We start from the raw sequence: 13,906 nt of genomic DNA on the forward strand, positions 1-13,906 counted from the left end.
CATTTGCATCAACAGTTGGAATAAAACCCTAACAGAGGTAAACTGACAAGAAGCCGTATTTCGCCGGTCACTTGACCAACTATCACAATCTATGCAATATTAACTCGTGGTATAACTTACCCTGCAGAACACACCGATCTACATACGGGCACTGTATACCGAAATCACACTGGCCAGGCTCTGTCACACACTTCTCCCCACGGGGACACCTGACACCCTATTAACACAAAGTCCGAACGTACATCAAAGGCAATCAGGGCAGAACAGACTAGAAATAAATCTATTTTCTTGTAGTCCCGGCGCATTGACATCATAGGATTTACCAGTTTTACCTCAGAATTATATACTATTTATTACATATTACTTGGACAACTCGTAATTTAGGTGGCTTTGAAAATGTGCCTTTTGATTATTGACTATACGAGTTGATCTTAAGGCTTAGACTAATCTGAAGAATAATCAGTATCAGCAGAATAACTGACCTTAGACCTGTACAACACACCTGACAGTGAATACTGATGAACGATAGTCCAGGAAACTAATCTATGCTTTATAACTAGAGGATTCTGTGCATACTGAAGATATCAATGTTTAATATAGTACATGGCATCCCCATTGTTTGGAAATAGGCTAAGAAATAAGTCAAGCTAATACCCAAACAACTGTTTTAAAGAAAATGGCAATTTAATCTAAAATTAACACCCAGTTTAAATTCAGATACACAGTTCAACTGGGCTCCGTTTTTCGAAAGTGTATTAGGTAATACTGGTTTTAAGTCCTGTTTTATATTTAAGATTTAGCCAAACTCTGCAGTACCCGCAGTCAAAGTATAACAGCAGCACTTCTAGGTTATATTTAATATATTGTTACGCAATTATTTTGGGGCCAAGTACAAAAAAAAGACTTGGCTTAAAGTTAAATCTGGTCTTAAGGAGCCATTCCGGTGCACACACATTTCAGGCTAACCTTGTTAGTATGCGACATGCGTACATAGTATGTTGTGCAATTCAGTGCAAAAAAACAAAATGTTCAATCATTTCCGTACAAATTCCCGGTTTGACGTCATATTACCCTATTTAACGCTACTGTAACTTCACAAAACTCCAGTTGACGTCTCCTGCTCAGAACACCACGCCATATGTAAATGAGCTTTAGTGTGATTGAAGACGCTACAGATTACGTCACTGCAGGAAAGATGACGACGCTCCAGGACAATGACGTCACTCGAGTAATTTGTACGCAAATGGCCGAACATTTTGTTTTTATAAGCCCTCGGTGCTAGTAGGATTATTTGAAGGTCTGAGAAAATTCATGCATGGTGTATGAATGAACGCATGTTGTGCTGGACAGGATAACTTCGTCTTCACCAGAAGAGTCTTGGCTGAGATGGCTCTTTAAATGGCTGCATTGCCTACTAAGTTTGGCTAAAATCGTCATAATCAATAATCTCCCAGATGATCTAATTTATTAGCGGTGTTAACTCTATGTCATCTGTAATACTGTTGTTCTTTAAAATAATCATTGCTCTTGAAATCTGAGCTTCCAATGATTATAGATAATGAAATTCCGAGTATAATATGGCCGTTTCAATAAGGACTTGCAATGCAAGGGTTAGGAGCACACTGCCGTCGTGGACACCCTATTAAGGACACTCCAAATGTACAGCTGATATTCGGTACCACATCTCTGCAATCTGGAATAAATGATACACAACTCAAATTACCCATCGAGTAGGAGGACCTCAACAGCCCGTATTAAGCATCTTGCGTTAACTCCTTAGTGAAATGAAGTCATGAACATATTGGCAAAATGTATGGCATGCTATGTCATATCATGGACAGGTGCTGACAATGATGCATTCTCTGAGTTTTAATTTTATTGTTTTAATTGTACCAGTTCCGGAATGCTTATGACGAAGAGAGATTTGAAAGAACGGCATATGAAACAAATGCACGCAAGAATCTTAAACTGAGATAAGATGTGTTTCATAAAGGCATCCACAGTACTGTACAATTTCGAAACATTCGCATATTTCTGCATGGGCAATAGTTCACATGATTTTGCAAGTAAAAACAAAACGTCCACTACTTAGGAATTGTCTGTACCACGTCTAGTCTCAAAAGGACGACACTACTGTGCCAATTTCCAGTCATTAAGAGGAAGATTTCATAAGATGTTGGAAGAACAAAACTTCACCCAGGTACAATAAAAATTTCCGAGTAGAGTGGACGATATGCTCCTGTCAAGAGCAATACCAATTTTCCTTTGGTGCAGATAAGAACAACAAAGACTTTTGTTAAACTCCAACTGTTTATGGTTGCCAGTTTGAATTTTGATTAACCTACTGCTTTAGTATTTGTCTGAATCCAGTCAGTCACACACATATTAAAGTTCAAAGGAGCACTTTTAACAGTTCGAGAGACCCACTGTGGTTAAGTACTTACTGGTACTCCTGCATCGGGCCTGATAGGGACAGTTTACCCCTAGGGTACAGTTTCCTGGTTCTGCGATACAGGTCTGGTCACTTGAACACAGCGCCACCTAGCGGAAAAGGTACAGAGCAATGCAAGAATCCTGACTCGTAGGATAGATACGTTATGAATAGAAGGCTAAGACAGATAATGTATTTATTTAATTTAGGTTATAAATGCGTGTTCAAGAATATTTCACTTGCACAACGGATTATTGGCCGTGGGAACCACAGGAAACAAAGTGGTATCAAAGCCACCTTTCAGTTGGTATCTTCGAAGCCCCTTGAATCTATGCGTCGAAACAGACATTCGTATACCAGTCGTCAACCAATAAGGACGTCCCAGGTCAATAATCGCAAGGCCAATTAACAAAACGACGTCCAAAAAACTAAGCAATTATATAAAGTCCGAAAATAACACGGAATCATGCAAAGAGAAACGTCAACAGTTTTCAGTGATGGAAGAAAGACGCATGGTATGTTCCAGAGGACCGAGTGAAATCAGTATTCAATCGTGTACCATGCTAAAATATAAGTTGTCGATAACGCCTGACACATCCAACTGACGCTGATTCAAGCACGAGCTGACACTGGTCAAAGGTCGATCCATTACAGGGCACTTTTAATGGTGAGCTGACGACAGCAAGTTAAATGTAAACAACCGCATTACAGATTTAAATACTGTGCTTATTAAACACTGTGACATTAAATCAACTGTTTAGTTGCTCCATCGGGATTTGATTCAGGTCAGCAACTCGTTTATTTGGCATCATTTGATTTCGGTGTATCACACAGCACTCAGGAATATTTCGCCAGTATTTGTACATCAGTGATCAGGTTAACAGTAAAAGGAAACAGGTGACAACATAACGGAGAAGCTACTTACACACGACAACACACTGCAGTTACTCTCCACATACTTATTTGTAATATGTGTATATTTACCCGGCTAGGGATGGTATATGCATCGTCTACGGTCGATATTGAGCAGCTGCTATCAAACTATAATTGCGATACATATTATGGCATACTGGGCCTAGAACATTCATCGGTATTGCCGATAGTCTACCTTTACTCCGTCGTAATTTCTTACTTTATATACATTCTTAGTTCTTTGGTGGTATATTTTGAACGTTGTCTTGAAATTTATTTTTCTTTTACCAATCTGGTGTGTCCAACATGGTTGATGACTAACATATTAACATCGGACAAGATGCCTCGATTGTACCAGGGTGTTCAACCTCCTACTAATGCTTCACCACAACAACAGGTCTACGTTGAACTACTTCAACAGAATACCGCCCAGTTAACTTAGCTTACAAAGCTACCTGTCAGTAGATCTGCATTAAAAGGATTCATCTAAGTTGACCTACCTCACAAGGATTACGGGCGCATGTTGCCCTAGGACAGCCTATGGACTCAAACCCGAAAGCACACTGGATATTAGCAGCCACAGCTCGACACACTGTAATAAATCGAGATAAAAACCTTATACTGTGAAGCTTTTTATGACTAAATTTAGGTTTAGAGCTGTCAGAAACCTAGCTTAGATTTGGAAATGATACATCACCAGATCTCATCTCATCCATCCACGAGGCTCGGCGAGATTGAGACAGAAAATGAGAATTACCCTAAAATGTTTGTGAAAAAGGCGACAAAATCAGAAAGATTAAAAAAACGGCTATGTAACTGTATTGTGTAATTTGAGCTGTGTATCTTTTTTCTGCTGCTTTTAGTGATTTCAAACCGCCTCGTGTTTTCACCTTGTTCTCCCCACCATATGGCTGAAATATTGCCGATGTGGCGTTAAGCCATAATCATGCATGCATTCATTCAATGATTCCAGGTATGTTTCTTAAAGGCATACAGAATCGATTCCGATTGGCTGATGTGAGAAAGAGGCAAGTCCATTCCATGTCTATCCTTAGCTGAATTTTAGGTACGGCAAATTTATTCAAGCGCGATCGAAGCTTCAGATTAACCCAGGAAACCCTATCTTCACTGTCAGCCAATCCCTGTCGATTTTTTTATCCCTTTAAGGTGAAATAAACTGGTTCACCTCAAGGGTGACAACCGATCGATGAGTCCCGTTTTGATGGCCCTGTCTTACCTGATTGGATGCAGACAGCCTCGTGAGGGCAGCTAACAGCAAATCGACACAGGGTGGGTCTCGTCGTGCAGGTCTCATCGGGACCAACAGTTCCGGGACTGGAAGGCAGAATACCGAAATTGCCTCAGTTATTGTTAGTGTTCGGTTTGATATCAAAGCACATTGTAACGTGCTTCGAAACCATCACATAGACAATTAAAGCTTAAGCTTAGTGCACGTCTTTTACTCGGCTTATAACTGTCATTGTGTAATAACGTGTGAAATGTGAGACGAATCAGTGTGGGAGATAAACGCATTTAAGATACAATATATAAGTACGGCGTAAAACACCAATCAAATAGATAAATTAAAGTCTGATTTCATCACATACATAGGCTAGAAAACGATTCTGTCGACATAACAAATGGACATTGAGATAGTACTACTATTCAACCTACAACTTTACAACACAAAATAATTACATCAGCAAGAATCGTAAAAAGTGGTGCACACACATCATGACATGGCTATGGTTGTACTCACCTCACAAGGGTTAGGGGCACAAGTACTCCGAGGGCATCCAGTCTCCAGTACTCCATACATACACGATATCGGTGCAACTTGAGCACAGTCTGAAATAAATACACGATTCCTTTGCCATTCCACGTCATTTTGTGGTAATTATTGTTCAATATGTGGTGAGAACGGTAAATATGGCTACGTAGAGGTTTTCCAAAAACCAATAAACACAGGACGAGTTGTAGCAATCTATATACATGGTATTATTGATGTGAGCTTTCGAGGGCAACTGCTCCCATCGTAGATTTTCCATGTTGATTGTACCGTCACTGTACATAGCTTTGAACATAATTCACTTCTGTATGTATATGAAGGTTCTCCCCATGATACTCTCGTGTGTATTATATCTCATGATGGGAGTAGTTGCTCTCGAAGGCTCATATCAATAACATCATACATAGAACGGTAAACTTTTTGTAATGTTTTTACTTTTTAGATACTTGCTTTGACGCAGCTGTGGTATCAGGACAATATTTAGCGATAGTGGGAGAGCTGTGGGAAATGTCATAGATCTCGTGAGCAAATCAAAGGCAGGGGCAAGATTGCTAATTATTATATATATATATAGTTTTATGTTACTAACTTACTTTGTTCCTGGCATCTCCGTACGTATGGGCACTCAATGCCGAACTCACACTGTCCGGGTTCGGCAAAACACGTCTGGCCAGACGGACACGGCCGACCCTGTCATATAAACAGTAACTGTAATTTAGTGATGGACACAGACGGTAATTTCATTTTGGAAACTCATTTAAGTCAATTGCATAAGATATTTCAAAACTTCAACCGGTTAGTGAAATTAATAACAAATACGTTTTCCAGTTATCCACAAATGATGACGATTTGACATTTCATTTCTAACCAGAAATGAGAGGCAGGTTTGGGACCGATGTAATAAAGGCCACGTTAAGTGTACTTACTTCACAAGGGTTTGGTGCGCATGTAGAACGTGGACATCCGGTCTGTTGGAAACCATAGTCACAGCGGATATTATCGAGAACTTCTCCACAGTCTGGAAGATGATCATATTCGATACAGTTCGTGTTAAACTCATTGTCGTGTTTTGATGACAATTAATGTAGCATAAAACAATATATTATATTATTGGGCTGTTTGATGGGTTTATGCTAACATATGATACTGTATATGGGCAATAACAGGAACACATGGAAAGGCAGACAACTCCAGTGCTTACATCGTGCTTTCTGGAAACATAAAGTTGTATACTAATATAAATTGGTTTTTCGTAATCTCTCACTTCTGAGTTCTTCCGAGAGCTGTGATTATAAAAAGTGCAACAAAACAAGGCAAAATTCGTCTTTGAGCAACGCGCAGTTTTGTTCATTCATTCGTCTGATATCCACCAGTAGATGTAGTTGTGATGTCATCATGCCACTGATATCCACCAGTACATGCAGCTGTGATGTCATCATGCCACTGATATCCACCAGTACATGCAGCTGTGATGTCATCATGCCACTGATATCCACCAGTACATGCAGCTGTGATGTCATCATGCCATATGGTTATTAGACGGTTATGTCATCATGCCATAAGGTTATTAGACTGTGATGTCATCATGCCACATGGTTATTGGACAAGTGATAGCTGCAGGAATTTCAGACACAGTTATCTCACCTGCGGCAACACAAGTGGCCTCGTAGGGACAGTTGTTTCCAAACCGACACTGAGATGGTCGACTCGTACATCGCCTTCCAGTTCCACAGTCTAGCGGCTATAAGTTAACAAATATTATCATTATCTTAAATGTACATGTATTAAAATATTGTAGTGTATCACATCGGAATTTCAGTTCTGATCTCACCTAATGGCTTAAGTATGCTAAAGCTGTTGGCGTTTCGTACTATTATCTCCCCATTGTGGCGAATATACAGCAAATGACAACAATCAAAGCACTCATAGCTATTTTAAAAGGCATGACTGTACAAAATATTATTGACTTTCATTCCATTAAACACAGAAGGATGAACTATAAAACAACGCATCAAATATTATATGAACTGAAATCATATGGCGAATGCACATGTTCACTGTTTCCTTTATCTTTCCAAAACCTTTGCACGAAAACAGGTAGATTAAAACTTCATATGTATTTTAGTACTAACTCTACAGGGATCTGGTGCACACGTTGACCTGGGGCAACCCTTCCTCCATGAATCCGAAAGGACACGATATCTGGGCAACATCAGCGCAATCTGAGAGTATAATGGGAGACAGTGCAAAGGCGATACACAGACAATGACTGAATGCAATTGGAGACAATCAGTGGGTGTAACATTGACTATCTCAAGGTACAATGGGAGATAATATAAGGGTGTAACACAGACAATTCCAGAGCACAACGGGAGATAACACTGTCAGTTGCAGAGAGAGAAAATCTTAGGTTTAAAACAGACGATCTCAGGGTGCAATCAGAGAAAATCTAAGGGATTAAAATAGACAATTTTAGCCTACTGCGCCTTAGCGGGCAATGTAAAGGTGCAAAATAGACAATCTCACTGTACAATAAGGGTCAATCTAACGGTGTAAAATAGACTATCTCAGGGTACAGTCAGAGACAAGCTAAGGGTTTAACGCAGATAATCTCAGGGTACAATGAGGGTATAACACAGACAATCTCAGGGTACAATGAGAGACAATATGAGGGTGTAACACAGATAATCTCAGGGTACAATGAGAGACAATATGAGGGTGTAACAAAGACAATTTCAGGGTACAAAGAGAGACAATATGAGGGTGTAACACAGACAACCTCATGGCATTAGAGGACAATTGCCGACTGAGGATACGACGTTTTTTTAGTAAGGAGAACTCAAGGACTGGCTCGAAGACACATCAAAAATGATATACGTATAGCAACGCTGTGCAAATTCGCTGTCACAAAGTTACTTTTTTAAGTTGAAGGATGTATTACGGACTTGGTGTTTGCCACACGAATGCTTTGAATTATTCCTGTTAGTGAACATCTGCTTAAATCTCCAAAGACTTACCATTTTTAACACACCGTCGTACATACGGGCACTGGATGCCAAAGTCACACTGTCCAGGCTGAGCGAAACATGTCTCATCGAAAGCACACGAGTTTCCCTGAGATCGAAAAGAATGTGTACCACAGACTTTAAAGTGAAAGACAGCACCTGACTAATGTTTATGTCTACTGAAAGACTACAATTCAAAGTATCTTAAACCGGCGTTTTTTTCAACCTGGTAAAAGTCTAGCGAAACTTCGTCTTGACACATCTTCAGCGCGTCTCCATCATCGATAGTAAGGTGACGTCACGTTTACCCCAGCTCTCTAACGTCGAAGGTATTTTCCGTATTATATATATATATTATGTATTATTATCAGTGCAGTAGCCTATGGCATATAAATGCTGTGGACTTCGGTGATGAAGGTCCAAGAGATAAATAGCTTTCTCGGAATTGGATATACTGGAAGGATATTTCTTCCACTGACTGAACTGTTGATAAAGAAAGCCTGCTGTATCATTTGTGTCTATTTTATTATTTTGACCCCTGTTTAATGTTTACAAACTTACAAGGGGATTGTTGTGCAAACAGATTCATGCTTAATTCTGAAACAAGTGGAAATAAATGTAGGCACCACTGTGGCTGATCTAATAATTTTCACTGACTCTGATATTTGTTATTTAAAAACTAGAGACAAAACGCTAAAATCAACGACAAAAAATATGTTTATATAATTTGAACAGCGTGCCAAAGTAGGCCTACTGGGAAGATGAATGCGGTTTGGGCCCGAGATGTTATGTTGCTGTCTGACCTAATTTGTGGTATTGTCGTTGAGTATTACATGGCTTGTAAATCAACTAATTTTACATTTGTGGTAGTGCGTAAATGATATCTCCTTCGGCTACACGTAACTAAATCGTTGTAAACGATCTCAAAATGATTGCTTATGCCTGTGTTATCATATGTCACTTTATGGAGTGAATGGGTCACGGCTACCTCACACAACTTACAACGCGCAATCTGATAGCAACTTGTTTGATTGGATAAAATTCTCACGATATCTGCCTCGATTCACACCAGCCATTTGTTCGGTATTAACTTTTTGTTCTACGTGTTATATACAACGATAGACTATGGTACGAAAATCCGCTGCAATATACATGTGCATGTTTGTAGTATGTTTTGAATTTTATATTGCTGTCCCATGACATGAGTGAGGGTCAGCCGAGAATTACAAGAGCTCTTACATCACATGGGTTGGGGGCACACTCACTCCTGGGACAGCCAGTCAGAGCGACTCCGTAAAGGCAGATGATGTTAGGCAAAACATCCCGGCAATCTGTGGTCAGAGAAATAATACACAACAATTATAAAGGACAGTTTTCATTTCTAGACTGGACTAAGATAATTAGGAAAAGCGACTGAATTACAATAAGAAGTAAAAGGGTGTGACAAAGCATGCAAAGCTTCGATATTACTAACGTTTATGTAAAATTTGATGACAGATGTGATGACAGAAAATGTGCAACGTTAACCAACTTGAAAACTTCTTCCTTGAAAAGTTTTCTTGAAGGTCTTTTCTTGGTTGCTCGTCTACTCAAGAAAGAGAGTAGTAGTTACGACGTGGAAGTTGTTGATTTTCTTTGACAAATTTTGAACGGTTGTATGCATAACAATCATATTATGTATACACTTTTCTAAAGAACCTAATTAGACATTTAGAAGAATTAGGAAAAGATATTACTGTTTTCTCGACATCGGAAGGTGTAAGGACAATTGGTCTGTAAAGTACAGTTGCCTTGTTCAGCGACGCACGAGCTTCCCGTGGGGCAGGTGATCCTCTGTAACACAAAAACGTTTAGAATATTGACATGTATTTGACACCAGTCAAATGGAGTTAAAGTGACATTTTAAAGTCGATAATCTCATATTAATTCACAAAACAAAACTTCCCAACCAGTCTTTAAATATGGGATATTGATTTAGATAAATTTATGAATCAAGGGTGCTGGAAAATCGCTGGGAGTACCATGTGCTGGTTAAGGATCCCTACTTGGTCAACTCACCGTGCAGGGATTGGGTGCACACTGAGCACGGGGACAACCGATGGACTCAAACCCGAACAGACACTGAACGTTAGTGGCCACATCCTCACATACTGTAGGAATAAGCAAAAAATGTCATTTGGGCATAAAACAATAATATTTGAAAGTTAACAAACACACGTTTATGTCTTTTGTAATCTTATTATATGATGTATAATCTTTAACATGTGAGACATTACAAAGACTGGAGCCCCCGGTGTTAGACTTACCTGACTCGACACAGACAGCCTCATGAGGACAGCTGATCCCGAAACGGCACTGTGACGGTCTCGTCGTACACGTCTGACCCTCTCGACAGTTAGCCAACTGCGCAAAAATGTATCAAAACATAAGAAAGGTAAACCCTTAAGACAGCATTTACGATAAGATTATCGGATGGAGAAATGAACACGACGGAGGCAGACTAACAGACACTTATGGCCGATTTACATCAGGTGATAGTTTTATATATCTTACCCTACATGGATCTGGTGCGCATGTGTCACGTGGGCATCCGGTTTCTTCAATACCAAACTGACAATTAATGGCCAGAACCTGAGGGCAATCTGAAATATAGATACGCATATTCTGATCTTAACATATACCTACAGATTATGATAGAGAAGCTTGTATAAAGAATAGAAAACATAAATCATATCACAAACTATATAAAAATATTCTATTCAAGTTTAGACAGTCCGAACACGATTGGGCTAGTGTTAACCAAGGCTGATGTTAAGCTATTCTCGTCTAACTGATCCAATCACACTGACTCCATAAATATTCTAAAATCTATATGACCGGGAGGTTTCATACACTAACCGTTGTCGAGACAGACGGCTTCATAGGGGCAGAACGTTCCATAGCGGCACTGAGAGGGGCGACTGGAGCAGGTCTGACCTCGGGCACACTCGGTGGACTGAAAGAGATGCAAACGTAAAAACAATGACAAATGGCTGATTGAAAGACCCATCCAATGGGCGGTGGATAAATTGAAATCCGCTAGTCATATACCGATTTTCAGCCGTAAGACTGACTTTTACCCCGATTTCCACTGAATAAGTTAACTTGTGGTAATACCAAACTCACAACTGTCGTTCAGTACACCAAAATGTCGTAACAAAAATGTTTTGCTTTTCGTATATTGTATATTTGGAGTTTACTTTCCGGTGTTTGTTGTAGTTAAATCACAAGTCTTTTCAGTAAATGTATCATATATGTTAAATATGCAAATACAACTAACCAAACAGGGGTCTGGTGCACAGGTGCCCCTGGGGCAGCCGACTTCCAGGATACCAAAGGGGCAGGAGATGGGCATAGTTTGTCCACATTCTGCGCAGGTGAAGACAAAAGAGGTTAACACAAACACAAGATAAATGTCAAGTAGCTGCACGTAACGAATGTAGCAGTGGTTACTGTGACCAACATTTCTAGGAAGACATACTTCAGCATTCGAGAGTTTTCAGTACGTTGACCGGGTATTATGAGGGATGAGAGAGAAAGGTACTTTTTATTTAAGCTGGATTGGGGATTAACACATACCGTCATTGACGCAATTCCTGACATACGGGCACTCCAGATCGAATGCGCATGTGCCCGGTTCTACGAAGCATGTCTCTCCAGGCAGACAAGGGTTGCCCTGTAACAGGACAGTTACCTTTTTTAACATGTACAGAGACCACATACTGGGTTGTATGCATGTTAGTTAGGGAAAGTTTCACTTGAAACATTATTGTCACATTGCTCATCATCGTCATAACTTTCTTCCCAACAACCAAAACCATGGTATATTTGAACAGCTGAAGTAGATCACTAATGGTCAATGTGTCTCACCTCACACGGGTTAGGGGCGCACGTGTTTCGGGGGCAGCCCGTCAGTTCCACACCATACATACAGCCCAGGTTTGGCAGAACGTCTCGGCAATCTGCAGATCATAGAACACCATTTATACCTCAACGAATAGTCTGGTGTGTGTTTAAACTTGAATGCTTTCAAAACATTCCATGACAGTGTAATTGCGCAACTGCATTGCTTGTCATTTTAGGCATATTGTTTTCTCTACAAAGCTCCCTTCATATACAATCATATGTTTTTTAAGCTATTTAACTATAATATGTCTATTTTATACTTTTCCACACATATACCAACAAAGCTGAGTACCTGTGGTGACTTTTTAAAACATTAAATACATGTTAACGAAGCGATTGTTTCATGTCACCTTCTTACCGGCTTCAACACAGACGGCCTCATAAGGACAGTTGTTTCCAAATTGACACTGAGACGGTTGACTCGTACATCGCCTCCCACTTCCACATGTCGCTGACTAAAAGTAATCATATACATCTATCAAAATATATGCTGACATCAATATCTAGTAAACCACTCTTATGACAAGGGTTAGGACGGTAAAAATGAATGAAGTGTTCCCAAGTAGTAACACTGAAACATTTCGTTTATGTCCTTGTATAAAACCTTCCCCACTTGATAACCCAAGCGACATCACTGAAACATTTCGTTTATGTCCTTGTACAAAAACTTCCCCACTTGATAACCCAAGCGACATCACTGAAACATTTCGTTTATGTCCTTGTATAAAACCTTCCCCACTTGATAACCCAAGCGACATCACTGAAACATTTCGTTTATGTCTTTGTATAAAACCTTCCCCGTCAATGTACAGCAACGTGTACGGACCGTGCAGGGATCCGGGGCACATGTGGACCTAGGGCAGCCTTCCTCCAAGATTCCAAACGGACAAAAGATCTGAGCAGCTTCAGCGCAATCTGTTAATAACACGGATATATATATTTTTATTTATTTATTTGATTGGTGTTTTGCGCCATCCTCAAGAATATTCCACTTATACGACGGCGGACAGCATTATGGTGGTAGAAAACCGGGCAGAGACCGGGGAAACCCACGACCATCCGTAGATTGCTGGCATATAGATATATTAACAATATATAAGAGTATAAACAAATAATCTGGTACGACGTTAAACCCCAAGCATGCATGCATGCATGCATACATTCATACATACATGCATACATGCATACATACATGCATACATATATACATACATACATACATACATACATACATACATACATACATACATACATACATACATACATACATACAAATAATTTAATAACATTATGTACTTGTCTAACATGAACAATGAACACACTATTTTTACTTAAGAATACACAGCAGAGTGACAATTTGAGAGTACAATATCTCTGGATGATGCAACAACATGGGAACCCGAATTACGTTACAAATACTACAAGCACTGATCTAAAGGTGTATTGAAAACTGTTGGTTGCTTCTTTTGCATGATTTCGTCCTTGTTTCGTACTTTGTTTAGTTTCTTGGTTCTTTGTGGTTTACTGAGGTCGTTTTGGGAGCTGGGTGGTATACGAATGTCTGTTTAGACGCAAAGATTAATGGCATTTGTACAATAAAAATTAGAGCCAAGAATATATGAAGGTATAAAACAGATATTATGTCATGCCATGGAATTTGGTCTGTTGATTTTGAATAAACTAGTTGAGACGCCTAAATAAGCTTTGCGTCCACTTTTTTTCAAAAGGCATGCGATAGGTATACATTATCTTGTTAGGTGGAATTATGTACGAAATTCTTATTTATTTCTGATATTTGAATTACAGAAACACAATCAAGTATAC

Source organism: Liolophura sinensis, chromosome 6, assembly GCF_032854445.1.
Source record: "Liolophura sinensis isolate JHLJ2023 chromosome 6, CUHK_Ljap_v2, whole genome shotgun sequence".
NCBI classification, from domain to species: Eukaryota; Metazoa; Mollusca; class Polyplacophora; order Chitonida; family Chitonidae; genus Liolophura; species Liolophura sinensis.